General features: G+C 57.1%; 1 pseudogene; it reads right to left on the minus strand.

The window, feature by feature from the left end:
* Positions 1 to 4,826: 4,826 nt before the first annotated feature.
* Positions 4,827 to 20,262, minus strand: LOC147653333 (extracellular matrix organizing protein FRAS1-like; annotated as a pseudogene).
* Between the last annotated feature and the right edge of the window lie 3,552 nt (positions 20,263 to 23,814).

Consider the following 23,814-nt stretch of genomic DNA (forward strand, 5'->3'; position numbering starts at 1 on the left):
TCGGGGCGCCGGATAATAAAGCCCCGAGGGCCGGAGCCGGCGCCCCCGGCGGGAATCCCCTCACGGGGCCGGAGCCCGCGGTGCGGGTCCCCCCACGCACAACACGGCCCCACACTGCCGGGTGTCCCCACATCACACTGGGGGCTCCCGGGGGGCTTAGGGTGGGCCCCCTCCTCCGGAGGGGTCTGGGGTGGGGTAGCGAGGGTTGGGGGGCTGCGGGGGGGATTGGGATGGGGGGGTTTGGGAAGGGCCCCCTCGTTAGGAGGGGGTCCCGGGTGGGGGGGGAGGGTTAGGGGGGGTTTAGGGTGGGCCCCCTCCTCTGGAGGGGGTCCTGGGGGGGGTGGGGGGGGGGGGTTTGGGAAGGGCCCCCTCGTTAGGAGGGGGTCCCGGGTGGGGGGTGGGTTAGGGAGGGCCCCCTCCGGAGGAGGGGGTCCCGGGGAGGGGCGGGGGGCGGGGCCCCCTCCGGAGGGGGGGGCCCGGGGTGGGGGGGGCTGGGGGGCTCCGCCCCCTAAGCCCCTCCCACTTCTGGCCCTCCCCTCCGGAGGGGGCTCCGCCACCCGGCCCGTCCCCAGGACCCCCTCCTCCGGACCGGGGCCCGGGGGGGGGAGGGGGGGCGGGGTGGGTGGGGGGGAATAGGTGGGGGAGTGCTGTCGTTAGACACAAATGTGCGATTGTGGTGCAGAGTGACGTGACCCCTCCTGCTGCCCCCCCCACCCACCCCGCCCCCCCTCCCCCCCCGGGCCCCGGTCCGGAGGAGGGGGTCCTGGGGACGGGCCGGGTGGCGGAGCCCCCTCCGGAGGGGAGGGCCCGAAGTGGGAGGGGCTTAGGGGGCGGAGCCCCCCAGCCCCCCCCCACCCCGGGCCCCCCCCTCCGGAGGGGGCCCCGCCCCCCGCCCCTCCCCGGGACCCCCTCCTCCGGAGGGGGCCCTCCCTAACCCACCCCCCACCCGGGACCCCCTCCTAACGAGGGGGCCCTTCCCAAACCCCCCTCCCCACCCACCCCAGGACCCCCTCCTAACGAGGGGGCCCTTCCCAAACCCCCCCATCCCAATCCCCCCCGCAGCCCCCCAACCCTCGCTACCCCACCCCAGACCCCTCCGGAGGAGGGGGCCCACCCTAAGTCCCCCGGGAGCCCCCAGTGTGATGTGGGGACACCCGGCAGTGTGGGGCCGTGTTGTGCGTGGGGGGACCCGCACCGCGGGCTCCGGCCCCGTGAGGGGATTCCCGCCGGGGGCGCCGGCTCCGGCCCTCGGGGCTTTATTATCCGGCGCCCCGAGCCCCGCGGCTGCGGGGGAAGACAGAAAGGGACAGAGAGAAGGAGGATAAGGACGAGAGAGGGAAAGGATGAGGAAGAGAGGGAAAGGATAAGGAAGAGAGGGAAAGGATAAAGACGAGAGAAGGAGGATGAGGAAGAGAGGGAAAGGATAAGGACGAGAGAAGGAGGATAAGGACGAGAGAAGGAGGATGAGGAAGAGAGGGAAAGGATAAGGACGAGAGAAGGAGGATGAGGAAGAGAGGGAAAGGATAAGGAAGAGAGGGAAAGGATAAGGACGAGAGAAGGAGGATGAGGAAGAGAGGGAAAGGATAAGGACGACAGAAGGATGATAAGTAAGAGAGAAGGAGGATGAGGAAGAGAGTGAAAGGATAAGGACAAGAGAAGGAGGATGAGGAAGAGAGGGAAAGGATAAGGATGAGAGAAAGAGGATAAGGACGAGAGAAGGAGGGTGAGGAAGAGAGAAGGAGGATGAGGAAGAGAGGGAAAGGATAAGGAAGAGAGGGAAAGGATAAAGACGAGAGAAGGAGGATGAGGAAGAGAGGGAAAGGATAAGGAAGAGAGGGAAAGGATAAGGACGAGAGAAGAAGGATGAGGAAGAGAGAGGGAAAGGATGAGGAAGAGAGGGAAAGGATAAGGACGAGAGAAGGATGATAAGGAAGAGAGAAGGAGGATGAGGAAGAGAGGGAAAGGATAAGGACGAGAGAAAGAGGATAAGGACGAGAGAAGGAGGATGAGGAAGAGAGGGAAAGGATAAGGACGAGAGAAGGAGGATGAGGAAGAGAGGGAAAGGATAAGGACGAGAGAAGGAGGATGAGGAAGAGAGGGAAAGGATAAGGACGAGAGAAGGAGGATGAGGAAGAGAGGGAAAGGATAAGGAAGAGAGGGAAAGGATAAGGACGAGAGAAGGAGGATGAGGAAGAGAGGGAAAGGATAAGGACGACAGAAGGATGATAAGGAAGAGAGAAGGAGGATGAGGAAGAGAGTGAAAGGATAAGGACGAGAGAAGGAGGATGAGGAAGAGAGGGAAAGGATAAGGACGAGAGAAGGAGGATAAGGATGAGAGAAGGAGGGTGAGGAAGAGAGAAGGAGGATGAGGAAGAGAGGGAAAGGATAAGGACGAGAGAGGAAGGAGAAGGGGGACAGGGAGGGTAAGAGCGGGCACAGGCGAGGATAACGGGAGGCTGCAGGGTCGGGACGGGCGGGAGGATGGAGGGAGAAGGAGAAGGAAGAACAGAGACAGGAGTCAGGGTTTGTAAGGGAACAGAGCAGGAACAGAGGCGGGGGCAGGGGGGGCGGGCGGTGCGAGGGGAGACGGGGGAGAACAGCAGAGAGGGGAGAGAAGGAGACGGGAGAGAGAAGGAGAGGAGAGAAAAACAGAGAGGAGAGATAAAAGCAGAGAGGAGAGACAAATGCAGAGAGGAGAGAGAAAAACAGAGAAGGAGAGAGGGGAGAGAAGCTGAGAAAGGAGAGATAAAAGCAGAAAGGAGAGAGAAAAACAGAGAAAGGAAAGATAAAAGCAGAGAAAGGAGAGAAACGGAGAGGAGAGAAAAGCAGAAAGAAGAGAAAAGCAGAGAGGAGATAAAAGCAGAGAGGAGAAAGAAGCAGAGAGGAGAAAGAAGCAGAGAAAGGAGAGATAAAAGCGGAGAGGTAAAAGCAGAGAGGAAAGATAAAAGCGGAGAGGAAAGATAAAAGCGGAGAGGAGAAAGAAGCAGAGAGGAGAGATAAAAGCAGAGGAGAGAGAAGAGACAGAGAGAAGAGATAAAAGCAGGAAGGAGAGATAAAAGCAGAATGGAGAGATAAAAGCAGAAAAGAGAGAAGCGCCTCACCGGAGCGGCCGCAGCCGGCTCCTCCCGGAGAAAATGGCGGCCGCCGCCCTTCCGGTGTTTAAGTGGCCTCGGTCCCCCCCCTCGCACCTGTGCCGGCCCCGCCCCGCACACCTGAGGCGGCCCCGCGCCGCGCACGCGCTCTGCTGTCCCGAGCTGCGCACGCGCTCCGTGCCCCCGCCCCTGAGCCGGCCCCGCCCCTCCTTGGCCTCGCCCCCCTCGTGCCGCTGTCCCGGGGCCGCCGGGGGCGGCGCGCTCGCACCGGGCGCTCCGCGTCCGCCAGAGGGCGCCCTGCGGGGTCCCGGGCCCACACGGGGGCTCCGCGGCGGGAATCGCCGCCGCCATCCCGGACCCGGAACCGATCCCGGACCCGAGGCCGATGCCGCCTCGATGACGGAGAGGCGGCGCCGCCCGGGACCCCCCGGCAGTTCCCAGGCGCGCTCGGGCTGTGCCCCGTGGCCCCGCTCCTCATGCGGCCCCGCCCCCCGTGCCGCCGGCCCGGGACTCTCGCTCGGCGCCGGGCGAGCCCCGGCCCGGGGGCTGCTCCCGGCGGGCTCCGCTCCGAGCCCTGCGCGCTGCGGCGGGGCCGCGGCTCGGGACGGGGTCTGCCGCGGGGCAGAGTCCTGCCGGTGTCCGCCGGCGGAGCGGTGCCGCCTCTCCCCCGGCCGGCCCCGGGTGGCGGGTCTCGGGGGCGGCGGAGCACGGCCGGATTGGGGTTGAGACAAGGCCGGGGGGACTGGGCACTCCCTCGCCGGGACTCGACTCCCCCCTCCTGCCGCGATGCCGGGACGGGGCTGACCGAAAGCGGGTGACGGAGCCCACAGCCGGAGCCGGGATGCGGGGGTTCGGGTCCTGCGGGTGTCCGCCCTGCGGTCCCGGGCGGTGCCGCCTCTCCCCCGTGGGGCGGATCGGGCTCGGTCCCGGGCTCGGCATCGCGGCGGGAGGGCGGCGCCGGCTGCGGGAGCGCTGCGGGTCCCGGTGCGGACGCGGCGCCCCCGCCTGGGCCCGGCCGGTCCCGCAGCCCCGGAGCGCTCCCGGCCCGGGCCCCCCGCTCCGCCGGCCCCGAGGCCGCGGCGGGGCCCGAGCCGAGCTGGGCGCCCGCGTCTCCCTCCTTCCCTTCCCCGGCGCAGCAGCTCCGTGGGGCTCCGGCCCGCCGCGCCCCAGGGGAATGAGGGAGACCGGCGGGGCGGCGCAAGAAGGGACACCCCGATCACAGCGGGTTTTGTATTTTAGCTTTACTCTCTTCCGGAGGCCAACGAGGAACCCGGCTGCTCCTCGGCTGGCTCACGGGGGTGGCAGATGCCTTCGCCACCCTGCCCAGTTAAGCCCGGGAGAGCTGGAGCAGCACGGAGGAAGGGCGGCGGTGCAGTCGCTAAGACGGGAGCAGGGGGAATTGACAGCTGCCCCTCCTCACCAGACTAAAAAAATACCCGTATGACTTGCAAGTGCACCTGCTTCACTTCCCTGGCCCTGGCCCTTGCAGAGGCCGCCGCTGTCCCTCGGTGGATGAAGGTTCCTGACGGTGCAGCAGCGGCCGCCCGCCGCCTTCGGGGCGCCCCGGGGCAGCTCCACCTCGCTGTTCAAGGGGAGCTCCTCGGGAGCACGCACCACCCAGCGAGGTGTCCTGCCTTTGCAATGGCATTAATTCCTTCAGGAACACGAATAAAGTGTTTTTAAAGAGCTTTCTCATGAGTGCCTCAGGGGAAAAAAAAAATGAAATTACGGGACTAACATCCTCATCTTCATTTCTTGTATCAGAGGTGAAGTGTGAAGGCCCAGAGTCTACAATTCACCAAGTGTTCGGGAGGTCCTGGACAGAGGAGTCCATTTTGGGCTACCAAAAGCACTGGGTACTCCATACCTGGTAGAGAGCATCCACCTTGAGAGTAAATCCATCAACTCCGGGCATGCTGCTCACCGAGTGGAACTCGGACAGCTGGGAAGCAAAGTGGGCAGAGTCAAAAGGCACAGCGTGGAAATACTTACCCGTCACTTCTGTCTGGTTTCGGTGCTGGAAAGTCAGAGAAGTGTGGTGAGGGATGCTGTCTGCTTTCCCAAGGGAGGCTGGAAGCCAGAGCCCCACCAAACACCTGTGTCAGGGATCTAGTCCGAATGCCCCATCTCCACACGTACACGTGGGCACCGATTGAGGAACACACTCAAAGGGTGGGGGAAAACTGATCTGGTGTTCACAGCTGGCAGCAGCAGCAGCAGCACAAAACATCCCCCACGGGCTCCCTTCCTCATCCCTTTGCAGCCACCGCCTGCCGGTTGCCAGAGCAAATCCCAAACGGGAAGAAGCAGGAGCAGAGCACTCACCAGGAGGAGGAATCGGTGCTTCAGGTACTTGTGGGGCTGGATGCAGCCGTACTGGGGCCCCTGGTTGTAGACGGTGCCCGTGGGGTCGAAGAGGGGCACGTGGCCAGCCCTGCCTGTGCACAGGTAGACCTTCTCCAGCTGCAGCTTGTAAGCGGCGTTGAGGTTTTGTTCGGGGGGCCAGAGCACGCGCCGGTACAGGATCTGCCCGGGGGGAGGTCGGGACAAAGAGGGGCAGGTGAAATTTCCCAAGCAGGAAAACGCTGCCAGAGCCAAGTGTCCGTGTTCAGAAGGGTTGGGGTTGTTTGGGAAGGGCTCGGTGTGTGGGAGTGACAAAACGCGGTGCCAGAGCACGCTGTTCTTTCACAGGGCTGTAAGATGTCAATTACTGCTGTAGAAGAGGCAAAGCTACACGTGGGTTCTGCCCTTTCCTCTCCAGGGAATGGAAGCTGTGAAAGCAGAAATGCTGGGCACAGGCAGAAGAGGAGAGGTAAATCCTACCCTTGGATAAAGCCCCCTTGTAATCCATTTCTGCCAGAGACCTTTCCGATTTGGTGGGGTCCATTAGAAAAACCTTCTCGTTGTTACAGAGCTGAAACTCTGTGTTCAGGGAGTAAACAACTGGAAGTGGGCGGTTTGTCTGCCGGAAGGCGATCGGGATCAAAAACCTGCAACTGGGACAAGGAAGGAAACAAAGGGGAGATGAGGTTTGGACGGGTGTGCACCCCAAAGGGGCCGAGCCTGCCCTCCTGCCCTCTTACCGCTCGGGAGCGTGAGCCGGGCAGGGCAGGGCAGGGGCTTGGCTCCAGGCTCTGCCCACGGCGGCGTGGGCTGCACCGTGCAGGGCATCAGGAAGATGGTGTATCCTCCAGAGTAATCCTTCCTGGGAACAGACAGAAGACCCTGCAGCCACCAAGCACAGCTCAAAGCTCTTCACCCAGGGCAGCACCTCTCCCTTGCCCCAGCAATGTCATCCAGCAGTCCCCGAGGGACAAGTGTGACTCTGGGATCAGTCTATCCACAGGCCGCACTGCTGGAAACATTCCTTTCCAAGAGGCTGAGCTGATTTTTCTCGCAGTACAACGGTGCTCCAGCTCTGACCAAGCTCCTGAGCATTCCGTGCTATTGCTGGCGTGGCTGCTGGAGGGGTGCCAGGGAGAACGTGGTGCTGTGGGGGAAGCTGCTGGAGGGGACTGCACCCCCAGCCCTCACCTGTTGTAGGAGCTGGTTGCTCTCCAGAGCTGGTAGGGAGAATCAAAAGTCTGAGCGCTCCACAGCAGCTGCAGGGCAAATTCGATGCCTCCCAGGTGCTCTGGAGTTACCAAAGAGGACCTGACACCTGGCAGGCTGTGGTGCTCCATGACAAACAGCCCTGGGGGAGGACAAGGAGGTGACGGGAGGCAGAGCGCGGAGAGGCCCCACCTCGCAGGGGCAGAGGGGCTCCCGGCGGGGACGGGGACTCGTTCCGCTGCCTGTGCCGTCAGAGCAGAGCTCTGTGTGACCCTGCTCTGTGTCCCTGCCAGGATCGCTGCCCTCACCTCTGAACTTGGCCTGCGTCTTGAACTCGATGACCGGCCGGCCGTCCTCGCGGATGTAGATGGGGATTATCTGCAGGCAGGCCGAGAGCGCGCTGTCCGTCTGGATCCCTGCAAGGACAGCAAGCGCCACTGGGAGCCCACACAGCACCCTCGCTCTCCTCTGCTGGGCTCTGCCAGCCCCAGAAGCGCTTGGGACACCTCCACAAGGCAGGGTTCAGCTGGGATCAGCCTCCAGTGAGCCAGCTGCACGCTCCCTCCGTCAGCCACCGGCTGCCTAAGCCCCCCGCAAGCACAGAGGAAGGCAATATTCCGAGTTCCCCGCTCCCTCAGGACTCTGGGGGCAGTGCAGGAGCTAAGGGGAAAACATGAAGGAACCACTTCTTCCATAGCCCTTGGAGCGCCTCAGGCTCACCTGTCCTCCAGAGAACGGTGTCGTAGAAGAAGGAGAACTCCATCTCGCTGCGGTGCTCCGGGGAAGCCCAGCCCCTCGGTGCCGTCACACAGATGTAGGACACGTAGAGAGGGACGTGGACTGTCAGGAAGGACTGAGCAGAGTCCCTTACCTGGCAATAAAACCCCAGAAAGGGGGTTATGCGCCTTGCAGTGAAGTCAGAGGTGACTCTGGACGTTCTTTACGTGCAGGTACCTCAGACAAACCGGCGTTGTAATGCGGGGGCAGTGCTAAGGCTCCCTGGGACCATGGGACAAAGGAACTCTGGGCACAATTTCACCTCAAAACCCCCCTGATTTCCAAGGCTGTGAATTAAAAATGAGCAATTCTGCTTGCTCAGGCCTCCCAGAGCTCTCCATTTATTATCTGCAGAGTGCAGCTGTACTTTGCAGGCCCTGGAGAATTCGGGGAGATGTTCCAGCCTGGCTGGGGCCAGGCTCCACATGCTCCACTGGGCAGTTTCTCCGGCCAGGCGGCTCCTCTGGGTTTGTGCAAACAATTGGAGCTATAAAAGGAAACTTCATGAACTAGTTCCAGGCTGGCAGGAATTAAGAGAGATGATGCTGGTCCAAGCAATTTAATGGGAGAGCCTGGGGGAGATGGAGTGGGCTGCACGTGGATAACGCAGCCAGGAGAGGACAGTGAGACACCCCAAACAGGGAAAGCCACTCGTTTCTAGAGGAACATTTTTGGCTTCTGGTCTCTTAATTAGGGAATGAGCCAAAATATCCCATGTTGTGGAGCATGGCCTGAGCCGCCTCTGCTCATTTCTATTGGCCGAGAACACAGTCAAACTTATAAAAGGGAGCCCAGCTGAGAACGTTTTGTATTTCCAGTACGGCCCTACATTAAAAGAAACCAGTATTTTCCTGGCACTCTGAAGATTTAGAGAATAAAATAAATGGAAAATGAATGAAATGGAAAATAAATGAAATAAATGAAAAGCACCCAGGCCTCCCAGCTAGTCCCAAATCCAATGAGATTTTTAGGCCAGAATCTCCGCAGCCCCACCGGTGCCTCCCCGCCCGCGTACCCTGTGGTTGACGCTGGTGAAGGGCGTGTTGTCCGTGATGGTCTCGAAAGGCCAGCGGGCTTCCGTTCCCGTCCGTGGGGGCGGCCACTTCCCAGCTGAACTGTATGGAAGACTGGTTGATCCCGGCCTCGCCGCAGCGCTCCTTCATCAGGGCGTACTTGGGGACGTGAAGGTCACAGGGAGTGACACAGACGAGGGGGTAGCCTGGGGAGGGGGATTTCTTCGCACCCTCCTTGGTCACTTCTTCCACGCGGTCGTAGTGACCAGCCACGGTGACCACCTGTGGGAAACCAGAGGGCAGCACTCAGCTGGAGCCGAGGGAAAGGGTGGAAAAAGCCATCCACGCCTCCCACGTTGCCACGGCAGCCCCACTTTCTATTTCCCAAATCCCACTGCGGTTTCCACTCTGTGCTTGAAGGGCACCAACTCACATCCACTCACCACGGGAGGTGCTGGGAGAATCGGGCTCCCCGCTGCCTCCTGATCCAAAATAGTCACTGTGGCAGTGCTGCTGTCTCCTAGAACTGCTTCCACAGGATCATCTGGGCCCAGCACCAGAGAAAAGGACTCGTGCCACTCCCGGTCTTCGTTGGACATGATCTCCACCTTAAACATGATGTGGGCCACGCCTGAGGGAGCGAGTACAAGAAAAACAGAGAGAAGTGGATTCATCACCAGAGACTGCTCTGAAGTTCTCATCCGGACCCTGCTCCCAGCTGTGACCACGGAGACATTAGGATAAAATACGCATTATAAATTTTATTTCCACTCATTGCTGCTAATAATTTACCCAGAGGAGCCCACTATAAACATAAAACTCCAGCTATGACAACTGATCCAATCGATCCGGTGATAGATTTACTAGCAGATGCCATCTGAGGATTAATAGCGACTGTCTTGTAGTAGCTGCCTGAAGGAAAAATCTGGGATGCAAAGCACATTCCCATCCCTCGTCTTCCTCACACCAGTGTGCAGAGCCATTTGGTGAGGGCTTCTTGGTCCAGCAACGTGGTCTGAGGTGTTCACAGGCCTATGTTCCTTCAGGAGGACTTGACTCTGCCAAGTGCCAGCGCTTCCTCCTCTGCTCTGATCAGCCTTCCTTTAAACACATCAGCTAATTTTGAGTAACAACATTACAGCAAACTTCATGCTTTTCCAGTGGCTTTTCCCAAACCTCCTGGAAGTCCCTGGCGCGCACAAAATGTCCCTGGTCGCATCCCCACCTCAGACCCTCCCCGCCAGGCCCCTTCACCTGGGCTGAACTTGAGCATCCAACTCTTGGGGTAGTAATCCACGCCGGCCTGTGCCGAGCCGTCGCGGGCGCTGCAGCGCACCTTGGACGTTCTGTTCTGGTCACCTCTGCGGATCACCGGGATGTTCAGCACAGCCACTCCCTCCGGGCCCGGCGGCTCCCGGCACCTGGTACGCGGCCTCTTCGAACTCGATGCTGGGGGCTGCAGGCACAGCAGGGAGGGGAAAAGCTCCGGGTTTGCACCCCTGACTGGCTCAGCTCAGCTCCTTTCAGACTCGTCTACACGCCTTCGGAGCGAGGGGCTCCTCAAAGCAGGGGCCAAAAAGGCTTGGGTGTGACTTAGGGCAGAACTTAACGAGGGCATTGGGTTACAGAGGATGGCAAATGATTCTCCCATCCCTGGCATCCCTCTTCTCCCCCCACAGATCTCTCCAGGCTGTGATGCTGTGGAGGGAGAGGAACATCTCCCAGGGGAAGCACAGCAACTTCCAGCAATGGAAACAGGAGAGGTGGTGCGTCTGAGCTCTCTTAGCCAAGCCCTCCCTTCAGCCCAGCACAGGGCTGTGACCACGGCACCGAAGGCATTCACTGCAGCCCTGGGACTGTGCCGACTCCCTGGGAAGCAGCAGGACATCCTTGCAGAGCAGCCTCACTCACCATCTTCCTCATTGGTGACAGTTACGGTTGCCACGTCCATCTTCCCAACCCGAGCTCCGCTCCAATGGTTTCCAAGGGGGCTACTCAGATAGACCTGGAACTGCTCTTCTGGTTCGAAGGCAGAGTCATCACTGATGTGGACGCTGCAGTTCTTCACCTACAGCCAAGTGAAGAGGAGAAAGCAGCGCACACTGATACATCTGATAAAGCCCCGTAAAGGCCAGGCTGTGCCTCACTATCCAGGGTTGCTGTCCATCCTGGAAGAAACCCTTCTATTTTTAGGGCTGCTACTTCAGTGTGGACAAAGCACAGCCTGTTACAGGAGGAGACACATCAGCAAAGACATCTCTTTCCACAATCCCACAGCTCTCTGTAGAACAACCCTGAGTCCTCCTGATGCATCACATTTACATTTCATAACGTAACCAGTTTCAGCATGAAACGCACAGCCCCTTCAGAGTGGCTCACGCTGCTAGGACAAGAATCTGTGCCACCTGAAACCAGCCTGGACAACTCTGCCAGCTCCCTCTGACGACAGAGAGCCGAGGAGGAGACGTGAACCTCTCTCCCAGCACCGGTTCTTCGCTCCCCCACGAGGCAGGTCCAGCTCACCTTCTCCCCTTTGAAGAAGGTGACGCGAGACTCCTCTGCATCCCTCCTCTCCGCGAAGTCCTCCGTGACCTGCGCCGTCTGGCTCCGCGTGTAGCACCTGACGGAGGACTCGTAGCTCAGGTCCCCCGTGCGGAAGATGGGGATGTGCAGGGTCCCTTCCTTCTCCTTGGCCGTGTAGGTGTCCTTGGTGAACTGCATGCTGGGCACTGCAGAGGGGCAGAAACAGAGCCCAGCAGAGCTGAGGATCCTCAGGGAGCCAAGGGGCCAGAACAGAGCAGATAGAGCTGCCAGGGGTAACTTACCGTCTTGGAAAATGTCGTTAATGGCCACGACAGCCTGGAACGGCTTTGCCAGCTCGGCTCCATAGGGGGAGCTGAGGTAAACAACAAATGTCTCCAGCCCTTCTATCACTGGGTACTGAGCATCGTCCAGGATTGTCAGGGGGCAGAACTGGGAGGAAAGTGGAATTCCTGCTGTTAGACGTATAAAGCTTTCATCCCTCTCAGCACTCACATCTGGCAGTCTAGTGTAAAGCCATTATGTCACTGGGTTTTCTGAATCCATTAATCAATGCAAAGAACGTTCTACGTGAATCCAGCTTATCATTTCAGAGAACAGGGCAGCCATCCTTATCATGGAAGAGGTGGCACGGCCAAATCTCTCCTGGCTGGAGTGCTGATGGGATGGGAGTCTGTGCTTAGCAGACTCATTAACAGTTCTCAAGTGGCCCAGCGAGGATATTCAAAACAAATGCTAGATATGCACAGAAACACAAGACAAGTGTCACCAGGCAAAGCAGACCCAGCAGGAATCCAAGTGGCTCCTCACCTCTTCTGTCTTGCCTGGCCTGAACTCTATTTTTCTGGAGCTGGGGACATAATCAACTCCCGGGCTGGCCGAGGGCGGGTCTGACGTCCGAGTGGCACACCACACCGACGTGGGCGTGGAGAGGTCGGGTCCCTGCCGGAGCACTGGGATCTCAATGTGTCCTGCAGCAGCACGTGCACATGAGAGAGAACAAACTGAGAGAGCACAAACTGAGAGAGCAGCCACGTTCCACAAACCCCTGCCTTGCCCTGCAGCACTGCTCCTGCCCCCAGGCTCCCCCTGGGCACACAGGGAACCAGAGCCCATCCGCACATCTCTGAAGTTCTGCTGTGCCCCGAATCGCTCCTTCTGGCACCTCCTGGTGGTGAAAGCTTCTACAGTGAGCATCCCAACACGACCACCTGCTCCTCACCTGCAGCCTCGCTGACAGTAAAGGTGGCATTCCCCAGGAACAGCGTGGAGGCGTCGTTGGGACCGGCGATGACCGCGTTGGCTGAAGCCCGGCTGCCGATGCGGGCGCTGTTCGAGGTGTCGGCCAGCACCACCTCAAACTCCTCTTCCTCTTCATATTCGCTGTCGTCGATCAGAGTGACATCACAGGTCACCAGGGTGACACCTGGCCCCAAAATGAGGCGGCTCTCATCCGACAGCCCCCGGGACTTGAAGTCGGAGCCGGATTCCAGCACGTGAAGGCTGCTGCCCTTGGCCGATTGGGGGACGGTGTAGCAGATGCAGACACGGTGCTGCTGGCATCCCCTAGGAAGCAACAGGGAAACTCCATAGATCTGTGGAAATACTTTTAATCTGTTTGCTGGAGATACTGGTCACTTAAAAAATAAAGCAGCATTCGGAAAAGAGGGCGAGGAATGAAAAAGAACACCGTCCCTGCTCCTGAACTTGCATGGCAGCTGGCTTAGACATGACTTCCAGGCATGCTCCTAAATCCACACTCAGAAAACCGGTGGCACTTGCCTATTAACATGCAGCCCAGTGACAGGGTCCACATAAAACACTGTCTAGGTCACAGAGAAGCAGCAAACAAATACAAGGGTTTGCTCCTGCTGGGAGCTGAAACAAATCCAAACCCAAGAAGCTTTAACAGCAGAGACAGGAACAAACACACTGCGTGTAGCTTGACGTTTCACAGTCGTGCCACATAACATCGGAGAAGACCCCAAAACCACAAGCAGGCACAGCCCAAGGGCTCGCTCTCTGTCACGAGGGTTCCCCCATGGCCCTCCCATGGGGCTCAGCATGTCCTGCCCAGCCCGACCCACCTTTCCTTTGCACGGGAGCCGAGAGCAAGCCGGCGCTCTCGCTGACGTGGAAGGCGTTCCCGTCAAACTGCAGCGTGGGCTCGTCCTCGGGGTCCGCGACGGTGACGGTGGCCCGGGTGACGTTCCCCAGCAGGGCGTAGGCCGGCATGCTGAGCTCTACGGAAAAGCTCTCCGTGCCCTCGAACACGTCGTCGTCGTTGATGGTGACGGTGGCAGGACTTGGTGTCCTCCCGCTCCTCGAACTGCACCTGGAAGGCAGAAATCCGGCTGCTGTCCTTGGACCGGGCTCTGGAGCTTCCCGTCCTTCCCGTCTCACCCTGCTCTGAGGCGTTCCCTCTTCTGACAGCAAATAACTCGCGTGACTTTAGGAATAAAACACACCCTCCTCGGTGTTTTTAGCACTTTTTGTCTGTTCTTTCCTCCAGGCTCTGTGTGAGGCAGGTGTGGTCGGGCCCACCCACCTGCCCCGCATACTCCACGTAGTCCTGCTCCCCGGGCCGTGATGCGGCTCCAGCGGTGGCCGTTCCCTGCTCGGTGCGGCACAGGACAATGCTGTACCGGTTGAGGTTCCCCACCCGCCTCACGGCGACGCTGACGGAGCCGGCGCTCTCCCTGACCTCGTAGCTGGAAAAAGGGATCGAGCACACACAGGTAACGGGCTGGGGAGCAAACCCCGTGCGGGGCTGCGGGGGTGAGCGTGGCCTCCCTGGGAGATCCGAGGAACAATAACAACCGGGGACTTGGGCGCGGGGCAGCTGCTCCACGCTTTAGGCCCCTCTCCTCACTGACAGAATTGCCTTCCCATGCTGCAGGGAGCTCAGCTAAGAGCCCAGCCCCCAGCCAAGTGCCCCTCGTGCCACTTACCTGCCGTGAGTAAAGCTGAGAAGGGATCGCTGGACGTGGAAGACGTTGCCGCTGACCACGTTGAGTTTGCTGTCCTTCACTAGGAACTGAAAGCTGTCCGCGGTCTCCTGGACCATCTCCTCGTGCGCCACGTACCGAATGAGGCCCTGGTTCACATCCTCTGCCGGGAGGGAACGTCCAAGGAGTTGGGACAGAAATCCCAAGGCAGCTTTGGAGATGAGCAGTGTGGGTCTGCACGGCCACATGGAGCGAGGATCACAGGGAGCAGTTACCCCCTCACCTCCCCTTCCCTCAGCCCCGCAAGAGTGAACTCTCCCCACATTTTGCTGGCTCTGCACAGCTAGCCACACCACTGTGGTGAACACCTCCTGCAAGATCTATAACCCCTCTTCACTGCCCCAAGTCACAGCTCCAGCTCTAACAAGCCTGGAGAACCTGGGACAAGCTGCAGGACACAGGTTGGTGTCTCCAAGAAATTACAGGATTTCTGCAACTGACAGCCAAGTTCAATGCTTACTGTCAACACACTTTGGAGATCTGCCCCTTGTCTTCTCCCCTCACACCTATTTTTCCCTTATTTTAACAAACTGAATCAAGTGATGGAAAAAAGCAGCAGGACACAGCCCAGCTCCATACCCTGTGTAAAGGTGGTCACAGCTGTGCCCGGCTTCAGCTTGTTCTCCACGTGGCCATTTCTGGGACCGGCTGTTATCTCATAGATCAGCTGTTCGTCATCTGTGTCAGGATCTGTCATCAGTAATTCCTTCTTAGTGATGAGATTGGTGGCCTGGATTAAAGCCAAAACCAAGGGAGTCAAACTGAAGCTCCAGCAGTGCAAGTCTGATTGACTGTTCACACAAAAAGCCCGACCATCCCTCTGTTAAAACAGACAAAGGGAAAATCTAGGGATGTGAAAGCACAGAGCGGCCTTGAACTGAGATATCCCACAACGTGTTTGACAACACAACAAAGATTCAAATTTTGCCTCGCATCTGGTTTAATTAAGCCAGGTTTAGTTTAATTAAGAAGACAGATGTGGCTCAAAGAAAAGCAAATTCCAAAGCAGCTGCCCAGCCTTATTTAGCTGGGGCTAAAAGCTAGGACAAATCTTTGGGTTTAACTTAGAAAGTTCTGTTCCACGAGCTGTGCTGACGCTCAGGTGAGGCCCTGCTTGGCAATAAAACATCTGCAAACAGCCTCAGATTGAAGGACTCACTCAAGACAGTTCGCACAGCCTTGGAGAGCCTCCAGGAGAGCACTTTTCAAATGCCCTCAGGTGGATCTGATTCAGTTCTACCACATTTTGCTTTCTCTTCAAAAGCAGAATGTTTTTGACAGCAGGAGAAAGAGAGAAAATTGAGCTGCTCGAGGAGCAGGAGTGCTTTTCCTGAAGTGAGGAGTTTGAGCTGAGATAGCCATTTCTTAATGCAATTTCTTACTACAGCGTTTTCCACTCATTTTTTTCTGGGAAGAACCAAAGTGTTGCTTTACAGTTAGTGCTGGCTCCTCAGAAACAAGCTGAGAGTTTTATGGGGTTTTGTTTGGATTTCAGCACAACAAAGGCATTTGTTTCACAGCAAGAAACTCCTGCACCGTATCCTTGGAAAGCCATCTATCTCTGCCGCACATCATCAAGACATCTCCACCGTCAGCAAAGCTAAAAATGTACCCTGGGGAGGGTATTCTCCATCCCAAAAATCAAAGTGCTGAAGGATGAGGATGCTCTCCTGCGAAGCCCCTTCTCCTGGAGCAGCCTGAGAAGCAGCCCAAGCTGAGGCCAGGCAGCTGTTACCTTGCCATCCGTGTACTCCAGTCACTGCAGGCCCAGGTTGGTGACCACCCTGGGTGTCCCGTCATCCACAGGGAGGATGTCCACCTGGAAGCACTGCGGTGCTGCCGTCACCACCTGACACCAGTTCAGAGACACGGGGGTTACTGTGCGAGTCAGAGCCTCAGCCACCACGTCACCAGCTCGGCTCCCTTCGGCTCTGCTGGCAGCAAGGGCAGAGTTTGCAGGGAGGGGAAGAAGCAAAGACGTGACCGAGAACATTCAGTCAGCATCTCAGTCCCCCCTGCCCCGAGAGGAGGCACCTCCCTGTGAGCTCCCAAGGCCCCCTCCCATCCCTTCTCCTCCCTGACCTTCTTCCCTCCCTCCTGCACCACGAAGAGGGGGCTGGTGCCGTCGGAGACGGTGAGGGTGAAGCGGTCCCTGAGCGCGCTGCCGCCGCCGTGCCTGCAGCTGCCGCGCTTCTGGTAGATGTGATGTCATCCCTGGTGAAGGTGGTGGCCTGCAGAGGACGCTGCCCGCGGCCGCTGCGCTCCATCAGCCCGTGCCGGGGCGGCTGCACCGCCCCGAACGTCAGGGACTCCACCTGTGCCCGGACATGGAGGGGCAAAGCTGGGGACACGACCTCAGGACACTGCCCTTCCAGCTCAGGAGGCCCGGACAGGGATTCTGGCCAGGCAGCTCCCCTGCGTTGGTGTTCCCAACACAAGGGTTAGCACAGAACATTCCTGGTTCCCCCTGAGCCCCGCCCTGTCCTTGTCCCTCTCCCAAGGGATTTTGTTTTGTAGGTGTCTCCCTATAAAACAAGGCACATCCCACCGAATTCCTGCTTCAGCTGGTCTGAGACAGCTCCCACCCACCCCTGTGCCTGCTCCACGAACACAAGAGCAGCCCCCAGTCCTGCAGCCATTCCGGGCAGTGTGTCCCTTGCCACTTCTGCCAGGGCAAAAACCTTGGGGGCAGGATTTTGGCTCAGGCAGCCAGATCTCTCGCTGCAGGGGAAACAGCAGTGAGATAGAGCCAGTGTTCGACAGCTCAGCCTCTGGCCAGACCCAGGAAGAAGAGGAAGTGCCATTTCCATCCATGCTGAGCATAAATTCAGCATTAAGTCTTTAAACACAAGCCCAGATGTGCAGCACAAGAGGGGAGCAAGGAGGCTGGGGGTGGTCCTGCCTTACCTCTGTGTCAGCATCTGTCGCTTTGAGCTCAAACTCCGTGATGGTTTTTCTCACCCCTTCCTGAACTGTCATCCCAAAGATTTGCACGATGGGCAAGGAGTCATCCACGGGGTTTATGGTGATGTCAAATGTCTGGCTCACCTGGGACAGGAAGAAAAGCTTCCCTTGCCAAATTCAGCCTTCCAAGAGTGTGACTTCACCGCAAGAGCACAGCGATCCCCAGTTTGGGTCTCTTCATTTCAGCCTTGTCTGAGCTGCTAAGCCCAGATCACTTCTTTATCCCTCCCCACTCATTAATTCTCCCTCTTTCTGTGATATTTACGGACATCCACTTTCCCTCCCTCTCTCACTCAGTTTTGCCCCTCTCCCTCTATGTGCAGCTAGACTTCTTCTCTTTCAGAAAGCAGGAAAAAGGCATTTCTCCAGGGGCTGGCTGTCGTCACTACGCTGTCAGTGCACTGGATCAAAGCTGAGCTCCAGCAACAGTTGGCAAGCAGCTGAAAACCAGGCACCCAGCTCTTGGTGAGCCCACAGGGCAGGTGGCTCCCTGTTCCCTGCACAGGCCTTCCTCCCTCCCTGACCTGAGCGATGTGGGAAATCCCACAGCAGGAGAAGGAGGAACAGCCACATCTGCCCACTCAGGCAAAAGTCAGGCTGGGACTGACCTCGTTTGTCCCATCAGACACAGAAAAGGTGAAGGCATCCGTGTGCTTTTCCTCCTCACTGGTGTGGATGTACTGGATGCTGCCAGAGGCCAAGTCTGCCTGGCTGAAGGAACTAATTCTTGTCCCTGGAAAACGAACAACAGGGAGGAAATGTGCAGCAGAAAGAGCAAGGCAGGGAAAAACTACGGGAAGCAGGACATATTTAGGCATGAGGACTCGGTTTTGGCTGGTTCTGATCCAAGGCAGGCTGCCCCGTGAACCCTCAGCTGAGCCAGGGATTTAGCTGGCACAGAGCCTCCTAAAATTTCCTTCTCAAAAAGAAGTCCAGGCTTCTTTTCATCTCCTCCTGTTGGGAGTGGGCCTCCTGGGGCAGAGAAGCTGGGAGAAAAACTGTCCATGTAACACTTGGATTGTCGCTGCTGGGCAGGACTAAGCCAACCGTGGCATCGCTGGGGATGAACCGAAGGCCTCCTGGCCTCACAGCAGTTTTCCAAAATGCCTTCCAAGGATCTCTTCTCTCTGCCCTTCCTTATACCCCTGCATTTAGTACCCAGTCCCATTTTCAGCACTGATTTATAGTGACATCTTTACAGCCCATTAGGTGTGACACAGCCACAGAAAGGTACCTGACAAGCATTTTAAAAAACACTTGAGCATTTTTAAATCTCTTTGCTACGTTCAACAGTTTTTACTGCTGCTGTCAACCAACATCCTGACAAGAAGTTTGCCACCAATATATCACACTAAATGGCTGCTGACAAGTGCTGGCCACACTACAGAAGACACCAGGATCTGATTTAAATAAATGAGCCACAATGGAACGATCAGCTAATATTTCCTCAGAGCTCATCAGCTGGAAAGGTTTGGGTTCTCTTTTGAACACTTCAGTATTCTCTCCTTAGGTTTAGGTCATTTGAATCATTACAGCTACTTCTCAGTCTGTGAACTGAGCTACTTCTCGGTAGCCTTATTGGTCCCTCACAGACACGAAAAAGCAGAGAAATCAGAATCATCATCAGATTTTAAATAACAGGAGGAATAAAGCCCTTAATTCAAGTCTCCCAAGTACAAGATTCGCTGGTTAGTTTGCAATTTAGACAAAGATACTGCAAGTTTTTAATTTACTCTCACAGCAGAGAGTAGTTTGCTTATTATAACTCATTCACTATTCCTGCCCTTTCAACATGTTTTTGTGAGAAGATGAGGCAAACCACACACCCAAACTGAGCTGTACAGGGACCGTCTGCATCTTGAAAACACAGAGCAGATATTTCCGCTTTCATCTCACGTTAACGAGAAATATAAAGTTAAGAAGAAATACAACCTTAGATGAATATAATAAAATCAGAAGAGCGTATTTTATGACACCACAGATCAAGATTAATTCATCAGGGAGAGGCAGCACACTCGCACAGTCAGCAGGCACGAAAGGCAGCTCTGAAATTCAGATCACATCTGCAGAACTGACCAACCCCCTTCCCTGAACAACCAGAGTTCATTATCCAGCACAACCATCACACCCCAACATCGCTTCCTGTTAAACTCAGTAGACGGTTCCCTTCCTCTCTCCACAGCACAGCTTAGGGAAACAGGCTGGGCTTTAGGGATCAAGGGACATACTGGCCAAGAGGAGGACAGAAAGCACCAAGGAGGACAGTCTGTGCACCAAGATGAGCCGTTCCCAAGGACATTAAGGGATGGATTCTTTGCTGTTCACAGCAAAGGCCAAAGGTTTTCCTGGGAGAAAAGGAAAACCTACTGCAGAAGCAGCAGTAGGGCCAGAAACTGGCCCAGAGGCTGAATAAATCCTAAACTGGGATTATTGGGCTGCTCTGCCTCCACTCACCTTATTCCCTAACCCTCTGGGCTCATTTATTTTAGCTTTGATTTCTAACAGGAACTGGAATTGTGTGTCGCTGCCTCTGGGCATGTTTTTCCTGCAATGAATGTTTAGGGCTCAAAAGCCTCCAGCATTTTGCTGCTGTGAGAGCCCAACACCTCCCAGCTCACCTGGGGAAGCCACGTGCTCCAGATGCCCCAGCTGTGGCTGCCAGGTGACCTTCAACTGGAGCTGGGAGGCTTCGCTGTCCTGGTCAGTGGCCGAGAGCTGGAGGGTTCTGATTGTCTTTGCCGAGTTCTCATCCAACACCAGCCCCTCGTTAGTGATGATGGAGGGGGGAAATCTGTCCTCTGGAAGGGTTAAACACAAAGCTGAGTTAGGAGATGCTTCTTCCCGTGGGTGCTTGGGCAGGAAAACAAAACACACGCACAAATGTTTTGATAATTCCAAACCAGGAACTTTAGGCCTTGCCATTGATCGGGGTTGATAACATTATAATGTCTTATAGACGATCTCAACAAAATGTGAAAGATACTAAGGGGAATTTTTCTACCTTTTCACTGAGTTTGTCAGAAGCCAAAGAATGAACCCTTACATCTGCAAAATCTCCCCGTGCCCCTCACTTCAAAGGCCTTGGAATTGACGGCGCATCAAAACCGAGTCTCAAGAATTACATTTCGCCTTGCAGTACATGTGGGATGGAATCTGGGAGCAGCCCTGAGCGCTGCAGCAAAGAAAGCATAACTGCCTTTTACCTATGACATGGATGTAAAAAACCCGGTCCATCAGTTTGTTGCCATCTGCATCCATCACATCAAAGGTGAAGGGGAAGTTTCCACCAGGATCCCTTTCCTGTGGCTGGCATTTTCACCACATGCCCTGGAGAGAGGGACAGCAGAAAAGAGATGCTTCCTTACAGGCTGCAGCTTCTAATTCTTACTTTGGAAGCAGGCTGACCCCATCAGCTGAGGCACCTGGGGCTTGACAGAGCTCCAGAATTTGGGTTTCACAACTTTCTCTCTTTATTCTTTTTCTCCTGCTGAGAGAGCTGTTTTAACATCTGTTCAATGATACAGGGTTCTGCTCTAATCTTACTTCTTTCCCTCCCTCTCTCATAAAGAATCACAGAATCATGGAATATCCCAAACTGGAAGGGACCCATAGGGATCATCAGGTCCAGGATGTTAAGAGTGTGTTATCCCCTTCTTGCCTCCCTGCCCCACCTGCCCCAGCCCCCGTGATTTCGCGGTCTGTTCCTATGTCCCCAAACCCCACGGCGGATCCCGCGGCGCCCCCTCCCCTTCCCCATCCTCATCCCTCTCCCGTCTCCGACGTGGCAACCGGCGAGCTCCCCGCTCCGTGTTCCACACCCCCCCCAGCCTCGTCACCGGTGTCGCAATCCCCGCCCTGCCCGCCCCCGGCTCTGCCCTCACGGCCCCCGTTCCCTCTGTCCCCACAGGCGTCCCTCCCTTCCCGCCCGCTTAGAGCGGCGCGCCCCCGCCCCTCGACCGCGCGGCCCTCGTTACTCCTACCCCAGTTCCGGCACGCTCCGCTCCCCTACAGCCGCTCCGTGCCGCCCGCGCCGCCTATGGCGCCCCGCGGGCTCCGCTTTCCCGGCAGCCGTGCAGTCGCCGTTCCCGCCGCCGCCGCCGCCGCCGTTCAGCGACGCCGCTCTCAGCGGTGCCGCCGGGGCCCATTCGGAAGTCGCGCCGTCCCACACCACTCCCCCATGCTGCCCTGCGGCGCTGACGTCATCCACGCATGCGCAGTCACAGGTTCTATCGCCGATGTTCCTGCCGCCGCCCGCGGCTGCCCCGTGCCCGCTCGCAGCCGCAGCTTTTCCACCGCCCTCCGTACCGGCCTCTCAAGCCGCGGGGGGGAGAGCAAGGACGGGCACGGGGCCCCGGCTCTACAACTGCTGACAGCCGCGTCGCCTCTGCCACCGCCCGGCCCAGCCGCTGTCCGGTCCCCGCCGTGCGTCTTCACGTCCCCGCGTCCACCACCGCAGCCGCCCGACGCCGGCACACGGCCCCCGCCTGTCTCTGCCCCGCTGCTAACACCGGCACAATAAATAAACGGGAATTGGGGGAAAATCGGGAACTGGGGGAAAAAACGGGAATAAAGAAAAAAACACTGGAAATCGGGAGAAAAAAAAAACCGGGAAAGAAAACAACAAACCAGGAATAAAGAAAAAAAAGGGAATTATGGGAGAAACGGAAATTGGGAAAAAAGGTAATGGGATCAAAGGGAACAGGATCAAAGGTCCCGAGGGTGCTGAGCGCCTTCCAGAAGGTACAGGATGAGTCCCGAGCGTGCTGAGCACCCTCGGTACTCATCCTGCATCCTCGGGATGGTGCTGAGCACCCTCGAGACGGCGCTGAGCACCCACGGTATGGTGCTGAGCACGCTCAGGACTTATCCTGCAACCGCGGGACTCATCCTGCACCCTCGAGATGGTGCTGAGCACCCTCAACACTCATCCTGCACCCTCGGGATGGTGCTCAGCACCCTCGGGATGGTGCTGAGCATGCTGAGGGTGCTCAGCACCATGCCAAGGGTGCTCAGCACCATCCCGAGGGTGCAGGATGAGTGTTGAGGGTGCTCAGCACCATCCCGAGGGTGCTGAGCGCCTTCCAGAGGGTGCTGGATCCGTCCCAAGGATGCTGAGCACCTTCCAGAAGGTGCTGGATCCGTCACGATTGTGCTGCGTGCCTACCCGATGGTGCAGGATGTGTCCCGATGTTGCAGAGTGCCTTCCAGATGGTGCTGGATCCATCCTGAGGGTCCTGGGCATCTTCCAGGAGGTCCTGGATCCATCCTGAGGGTGCTGATTGTCTTCCAGAAGGTTCTGGATCCATCCCGGGGGTCCTGAAGGCTGCTGAGGTTCTCCCGGTGTTTTGGACTGTCCTGGGTGATCTGGAACCTCAGCACCGAGCGGGGTCCAGCAGAATAGTCTAGAACCACCGGACTGGTTCCAGAAACTCTGGACTCGCAGGATGGATTTTGGGGTGAAACCCTGGGGGATTTTGGCGCTGAAATTTGGGGATTTGGGGTGAAAATTGGGGGATTTTGGGAGGAAATCCTGGGAGGCTTTTGGGGTGAAATTCGGGATATTTCAACATTTTCCTTCCTAATCCACGAGTAAAGGGAGATGTTGGGATTTGATCCAAAAGATCTTACAACCGATTTTGTGGTGAAACAGAGAAAAACCGTGAGCAGCCAACTCACTGGAAAACTGTATATTAAACGCAGAGAAGCACAAAGTGTTTGATGCTGTTAGAGTTCAAAATAACAAGGAAAAATGGTGGGGAATTTACCTGCCTTAGAACAAAGTATGACCCCATCCCATACTCTCAGCTCCCGCTCCCCTTCCAGCGTGGCTGTGACCCGGGCTGGCCGTACCGCTCGGTGTCTCTGGACCTCACAGCATTTCTACGTGGCTGCTGCACCCGGGTCCCCAGTACGTCCTGCTCTGGCCGCCTTCCCCGAGCGGTCCCACGTGCACCAAGCGGGTGCTACAGACCACAGGGGCCTCTTGGCTGCAGAGCTGGGTGATGGGAGACAACAAAGCAATGCCCAGGATGCAGCTGTTCAAGCCAGCCTCGCCTCACGGAGCATTTCTTTCTCACCTGTCCATGGTTCTCTCTCTGTGTGTGTCTGTGCTCCTTTTTAAACTGCAGGGCTGGGAGGCCTGGCCATTCCACCGGGAGTGCTCACCCTGGGAGCACCAGTGTCTACCTTGGGAGGAAGCAAGCTGCCACCAGAATAAAAGCAGGGTGGAGCTGCTCCCACTCCAAGGCAAGAGCCTGCAAGGCCCATCCTTTGGGGACTCGTCTTTTGTGTGAAGGCACATTGTCTAGCAGAGGAAGAGGTTGGTACCTGGTGGAGCAGGGCCAAGATTCCATTTTCCCCAGGCAGCTCCCTCCTCTGCCTGCTGTAGCGCTGGCCAGGGCTGGGAGAGGAGGGGGAGTGTGTTCAGCACTGCTGCTGGAACGGAGTGGCCCTCTCAGGAGGATCCCGGTTGCTTCAGGACCTTGCTTTTGCACTGGTTTGTGTCCACAAAGGAAAGGCATGCAGAAGGCAGCACCATCACCCCAGTCCTGCAGTCAGGAGTCCATCAGCTTTCCCCACAGTGAACGTGGTTAAGGTCTCCTTAACCAAAGGAAAACTCATCACCACTACAGATGTACAGAACAGCAATTTATCCACTCCGACACACTTTTCCCATTATGTGTCCAGAAGACTCCAAGTACTGACTTTACATGTCCACAAGCGTGGCCAAAGCCACACATACAGAGCAACACCAAGTTTTCAAGGTGTACCAAGAGAAACAAAGATTTAATAACATTATTTCTTAGACAACTGTTGGGGATGAAGTCAAATGTAAAGAAAAAATGGAAATGTAAAAAATCATGGATG

The sequence above is a fragment of the Cyanistes caeruleus genome, chromosome 5, assembly GCF_971803275.1.
Source record: "Cyanistes caeruleus chromosome 5, bCyaCae1.hap1.1, whole genome shotgun sequence".
Taxonomy (NCBI): Eukaryota; Metazoa; Chordata; class Aves; order Passeriformes; family Paridae; genus Cyanistes; species Cyanistes caeruleus.